This window comes from Boleophthalmus pectinirostris, unplaced genomic scaffold (genome assembly GCF_026225935.1).
Source record: "Boleophthalmus pectinirostris isolate CB_2022bp ecotype Guang Dong unplaced genomic scaffold, ASM2622593v1 HiC_scaffold_13, whole genome shotgun sequence".
Taxonomy (NCBI): domain Eukaryota; kingdom Metazoa; phylum Chordata; class Actinopteri; order Gobiiformes; family Gobiidae; genus Boleophthalmus; species Boleophthalmus pectinirostris.
The window spans coordinates 6,951,762-6,958,394 of record NW_026571036.1 but is presented as its reverse complement, the minus strand read 5'-3'; the positions used below and the strand labels follow the sequence as shown (position 1 = coordinate 6,958,394).

At 46.9% G+C, this 6,633-nt stretch overlaps 1 protein-coding gene across 1 annotated transcript in view; it reads right to left on the bottom strand.

The window, feature by feature from the left end:
- The window catches only part of otofa (otoferlin a), a 349,247-nt gene that overhangs the window by 298,234 nt on the left and 44,380 nt on the right, over positions 1 to 6,633 (bottom strand).

Below are 6,633 nucleotides of genomic sequence, written 5' to 3'. Positions count from 1 at the left end.
ATTTGATTATTCAAATTCTCTATGATCACAATCTATATTTCTATAGCCTGTTACACTAACACAATTTTGAGTGCGATATTTCCTGACGAAAACAGACGAAAATGATCATATTGAAATTTATGACTGACACAAAAACCCAAGACAGATTTAAGACACCAAAACTATTCTAAGTCTACATCCACATGACAGCGCTCCTGGATATTTTTCTGCGAGTTGAAAAAAATTCACGTCCACACACGAGCTGGATCAGCAATATTCATGTCCACACGACAATGGAGCATGAGTGAAAACTGTATACATCTGCCTACCTGTAGGCCGTTAACAATGATAATTTTAATCATGCAGATCTCATCACCTTTTTACACTTGAATAATTTAGCCGATTTTAATGTATCCAGAAATATAGCTGTTTTGTTTTGCAAAAGTAACATAAGTCACAAGAAAGAACATATATTCCACTCTTGTTCCTAGCACAGACAAAGTCTGGACTGGACGCAGACTGTTTCTGATACGGTAACATGCGGATTCATTTCAGTGTTATTGATCCGTGTGACGAAGAGGACCTTTGTCCCCATTTTTTCACTTTTCATTTCATTTACATCTGTCTAAAGTCAACTAAACAGCTAAATAATACTATCCCGGGTTTGTTTTATTTCAGTCTTTGTTAGTTAATTATCACTATGCACACAGTTACTTAAATTCATTTTATTTGGTTATATCTATTCATTTTGCTTATTAACTTACCACCTTACCTGTGACTCCATGGTCTGGAGACAAAAGAGGGGGCGTGACTATCATCGGCCTTATTTATAGGCTCTGGGGGAGGTGTTGGCCCAGACCATGTGGAGGGAAGCCTCAGATTCAGTTCTTTTTGTTTTATGGAATTGGTTTGTAAGATTTTGGTTTCATTGTTTCTAGTTTATTTGGACCACTGTTTAATTTAAAGGGGATTTAAGCCCTCAGCCAAGAATCTTATGTAGCACACCAGGAAAACAGGGAAGTTAAGTCCAACTAACCTGTGAGTTGGTGAGAACTGAGGGGAAGGGACTTCCTTTCTGGGTACTATAAAAGTGGAAGCAGTGTAGCCATTCAGGGGAATCACCGTCAGTGCAGCCAGGTACACATGGGGTATTTTCTTTTGTTCCGTTAATGTCTGTTGCTTTATTGTGCTTTATTTAAGCACAGTTATTTTTGTAAATATGTATTTTCTAGTGATGGGCAAATGAGACGGAGCTGCGGAGCACGTCTCGTTCTTTCTGAAACAAATTGCTCTTGAAGCACTGCCTCGGAGCTCGTCTCGCAGCAGCACTCAGTGACCAAAGTGTGGAGTGTGGTCCCTGCCCCAACTGCTTCGCTTGCGTGTCAGTCGCTTTCAGTGTATCGAAACCGTTTCATTGCTCAGCGAATGTTCCGTCCGATTGGTTCAGAGTGTTTCAGAGTGTTCGGCGCACTTCCTGTTTGACATACATTAAACTGCTACAGTATAAAAGATGCACCAATATTTCTTAAAAATGTTGGGTAGTGAGGATTTTTGTGTGACGTTAGTGGTGATTTTGGCGACTTCTGGCGACTATTGGCATTTGTTTCATTTTCGATGGCATCTACAAGTGGAAAAAAGCGATCCACAGTAACAGCCTGCTCATTTGGCAGAGGAAATGCTTCCGCCCACTTAGAGAAAGCATCTTGTACCACCATTATGTAACGGTTTTTGCGTTCAGTTTCATTTAGTGGTCCCATGATGTCCACAGCAATACGCTTCATCGGCGCACCCACTCGAACAGTCCATAGGGGCTTGTGGCGTCTTAGCGGCCTGCCTTTGCTGACAGCTTTACAAGTGCGACACCATAGAGCTGCATCCTCACGCATATGGTACCAGTAAAATCTGGTCTGCAGGTGGGTGATTGTGCACTCCACCCCAAAGTGTCCTCCAACTGGCCCTTCATGCATGTGTTTAAATATTTCTGACTGGAGGCTGCGTGGCAAGACCACCTGAGGGTAATACTGAGTGTCATTCAGGCAATAGAATTTGCGAAACTGTATCCCATCTTTCAGATATTAATTAATATACATTCAGAGAAGTCTCTTCCACTGGCTCCAATAAGCTTTTGTTGCCGGGCTGTGAGGAGCTACAGCAGTTCATTCGGCGATTGCACTGGTTTCCATCCAACTTTGACAGGCGCAATATCAACATCTGCCTCCTGTGACTGACGAAGTTGGTCCATAGTCTAACCGGGAAACAACTGGGTCTCATTGGAATTTGTCAAGTATATTTCTGCCTCAGTAGGGATCAGAGGATCAGTGTAGCTTCCACTTATCCCCACTGGGCTTAATGCAGGGGAAGTTGGCCTTTGGTCCACCCCCACTGTACTCTGCGTCGCCAGGTTGACGTCAGAGAAACTGACACTGTACTCCCTGCTCATTGATGCTTTAAGTGTGCAGGTTGTGGTAGCTTGCAGGCAAGACTGACAGCAAGGCGTCTTGATAAGCTGTCATAATTACCGTGCTGCTGCCTGGTCGGTGGACAATTTCGAAGTTGTACTCCACCAGTTTTTCAAGCCATCTCGCCAGCTGTCCCTCCGGCTCCTTCATACGCGTTAACCACTTAGGCTGCTGTGATCTGTGCGCACTGCAAAAGAACGCCCCAAGAGGTTGTCTGAAAATGGCTGTAAAATTCAACCACAGCTAACAGTTCGCGTTCGTTGTACAGCAATTCTGCTCTGTCTTTGTTAACTTGCGGCTCCCAGCCAAAACACGCTCTTGGCCCTCCTGCACTTGGACAAAACAGCTCCAATACCTGTATCACTGCATCAGTGTCCAAAATCATGTCACCGTGGTTCAGAGGGTAGCCAAGAACTGAAGCTGTGGTTAGCAGTCGCTTCAATATTGCAAAGGCTGTCTGCTGCTCCTTGCCCCATTGGAAACGAGCATGCTTACGTGTTAAGGCATGCAAGGGCTCTGCTACTGTGGCAAAGTCTCTCACAAATCTTTCGTAATAGGAAGCAAGGCAATAAATCTGCGTACCTCTGGACAGAATTGGAGTCGGCCAACTCTCATCTTCACAACCTTTCCAGGTCGTTGCAACCCCAATCTGACACAATGTGTCCAAGGTAGGAACCTCATGCGGAAAAGGAAACACTTGGTGGGTGTCAGCTTTAAGTTGGCATGGAGAAGGCGGTCGAAGATTGGCCAAGGCGCAGTAGCATTCAGGCACATCATGGGCTGGAACAATAATGTCATCTAGGTAAATCAGACATGTCTCCATTGTAACCCCGCCAGCACACGGTCCATAAGCGCTGGAATGTCGCGGGTGCATGAATAATCCAACGGCATGACATTCCACTCACAGTCTGTTTCTGGGAGAAGGCGGCGGCACGGCGTAAAAGGGGGACAGCTCCAACTTGCCAGTATCCAGAGGCGAGGTCAGCGTACTGAACACCTGGCTGAAGAGAGGGTGTATAATGTATCTTGGATACAGGGAAGAGGATAGCATCTTTAATGTGCAGTCATTTAGAGCTCTATAATCAATGCACAAGCGATAACGTACCATCTTTCTTGTGTACCATGACGATAGGTGAGGCCCAGCTGCTATGACTGTGTCGAGCCAGACCACCTTGCAGGCTCTGATGGATCTGTTCCTCCGCTTCCCTTTGCTTCTCAGCTGCCATGCGACGGGGCTGCTGCTTGATGGAGGCACCAGGTCGTGTGATAATGTCATGCTGGACTAAATTGGTACAGCCCAGGTCATTGGGCCTTGTGGAAAAAATGCTGCTGTAAGTTGATAACAGCTGTGCCAATTGATCTTGCTCATTCTCTGTGAGGTTGGAGCTGCTTTGTGAGTAGAGTTCTTGCAAGTGGGTGGGAACAGCGGGAGAGAGGAGAGGCAGTTGGTCAGTGGGAGGGGCAAGCATGTAGGGCTTGACTGGGTGAAGGAACCCGGCCACAGCCCCCTCTTTAATAGTCACTGCTGTGTTCCCTGATTGAAGAGGCGAATGGGAACAACTTTGGATGGCTGGGCTGCAACCAGGACCCGGGCTACAAGCACTCCATGTTTCTCCACAAAACTTTTAGTTGGGCTGAGCATTAGATCTCCCTGGACTGGTCCTCTGAAGTGAGCTCCTCCTTTCAGAATATACTCTTGTCCGGGCTCTATGACGACCGTCTGGGCCACTCTAACAGCGTGTGACTTGGAGCTACCTTGAGAGGAGAAGTAGGGGACAATCTCACTGAATAAGGTGATGGACTGATTTCCAAAGTCCAGATGGGCTCAAGCTTGTGTCAGGAAAGGATGGCCCAGCAAAGCTTCACTACTGGCAATATCTGCAACCAGGAAATCAACACTCACTTGGTGGTTACTAATTTGGACTGGAACATGTGCTTCACCAAGAACAGGGATGTCACCCCAAGGAGAGTCTTGACGGAGGTTGTGTGAAGTTGGGGCCGGACCTCAGAGCTGATAGCGTTATACACATCCAAAGGCCGCACACTTCTCCTTGCACCACTGTCTAGAACAGCACACACATCAAGTCCATACAACTGCATTTTGATGCTCATTTCCTGGGTGCTGGTTTTAAGATGGAGCACTGTTGTCTCTGAGCCCTCAGGAGGGTCAAAGGGGTTGTGAGCCTTTGTGGTCTTTCTGGGGGATGGGCACTGACAGCGCCTTTACAATCTTTTGAGCCTTTCTTTCTAAAAGGCTTGCTCAGCCTGAATGGGGTCGCATGCTCAGGGCTTTGTGCTGAGGGAACCATGTCTGGCTGCGTTTCAATCCGCCCTTCTCTGAAGCTAGCAGTGCAGGGTCTCCTGTCGAGTTGGGTGCGGGTTCGAGACTGCATGAGATTAGTGATATTTGAAGCGGCCTGTCTTATTGCCTCGTAGCGGTGAGCTACTTCATAAGCTTGGGCTCAGTTGCGAGGCCGTTGTTCAAGCAGTTTTTGTACAATGTCAGCATTCCCTACTGCGTTGATAAAGACCTCCTCCCCAATAGCATCCTGCTCCGTTTCAGTTCTGTCACTGCAGGCCACTGCAATTTTCTCATGCAAGTCATCTCTCAAGGCATGAAGAGCTTCCCCTGGTTGGCGGACATGCTGCCTTAATTCAATTGCCACAGCTGCAGCATACTCAGAAGATGGGCCATAAGCAATCTCCAACTCTTCCACAAGGTGGCGATAATTCCACTGAGATGACTGGGGATTCCTGTGAATGATGGCACCAGCTGCACCCACTAAACAGAACTTCAACTGGATGGTCTTTGTTCTTTCAGAGCAGTAATTTGTCTCAGCACAACTTTCAAAACGGTGTAGGAACTCTTTCCATGGGGTTGTGCCATCATATTGACCCGGCCGCAATGGGGGGACCTTCTCTCGGACACCACCTTCTTCCTCACTGTCAGACATGGCCTGGCGGGGGACATGATAGGGATAGGGGTAGGTTGGAGGTTCACAGCCTGGCCACACTGTATTATCTTTGGTAAAAGTCTTTCATTGGGCTGCCGTCAGGGACAGGAACAGTGGAACTCACATAAAAAGGGGAGTAATGAGACAGGGGTGTGCTGTGGACCAAGCCTCCATCATGGTCAAGAAGGAACGGATTAGTGTCTGTGTTAATATGTGCCACCTGTATAGTTTCAATATAGGGATTAGTGTTTGGCATATTCGGTGGCACAGCCAATGCTTCATGCTCCTCCATCGGCTCATAATCGCCCACAAATGGATTATAGCTTCTATGGCTCTTTTCTGTCTCTGCAGTCGTGTTTGCATTAATTTCTAAAGCAACTTCATCAGCTTGGGTTAATGTCATGAATGGGTTGGAGTACTTCGTGACTCGCCATTAGCTTAGCGTCTTTGAACTTTACTGTCTGTTTCCAAGATCACCACCAGTATTATGTCGCGAAGCGGTCCCTTCGTGGTCACCAGTGTTGGACCCGTTTGTTGCTCACTGTGGTGCAGGATATGAAAAATGAGACAGTACTTCGAGCATTTCTTCATTTATTTGGCTTTGTAACAACATGCGACTGCTGAAGAACACACAGAGAGAGAACCATACTCCCGCTGAAAACTAAACAAAAACCCCCAGAAAAACACAGGACATGTGCGCCCTCATAGGAATGGCGGTGCAATTACAATAACACCAAAACTTGGTCATGCAACAAATGGTTAAATTTGTCCACTAGAGGTCAGTGTTTCTCCAAGGCCTCAGACACGTCAAACCATTTGAGACAATATTGCGACTGAGGTGTCAATGCTTCACGAGGCTCCATTCACCCATCACTAGTATTTTCATTTTGCCCACAACTCGGTGAAGGCTAAAAGAAATATTTTTTTGGTAAAGGGATATTTTTCCGTCTGCCTCCTTCTTCGACCATTTTGGCCAGCTTCCCCACAATCCGTGTGCGTAATCTGTGGTGTGTGTTGTTAGTATTGGCGCCAGCAGCGTGTCTTGGATGCTGCGTGATGAGAGCGGCTCCGTAGGATACACAGGTCCCATTTTGGCAACGCTCTTGCAGTCTGTGGAGGCTAGTTCGAGGGCTGCAGGCTTGGTTGCATCAGAGGACTTTGGCGATGACGTGACTGTGATGTGATTGTTTTCCAAAAGCTGCGGTTTGCTTGTCCACAAGACAATGCAACGCCAGTGTTTC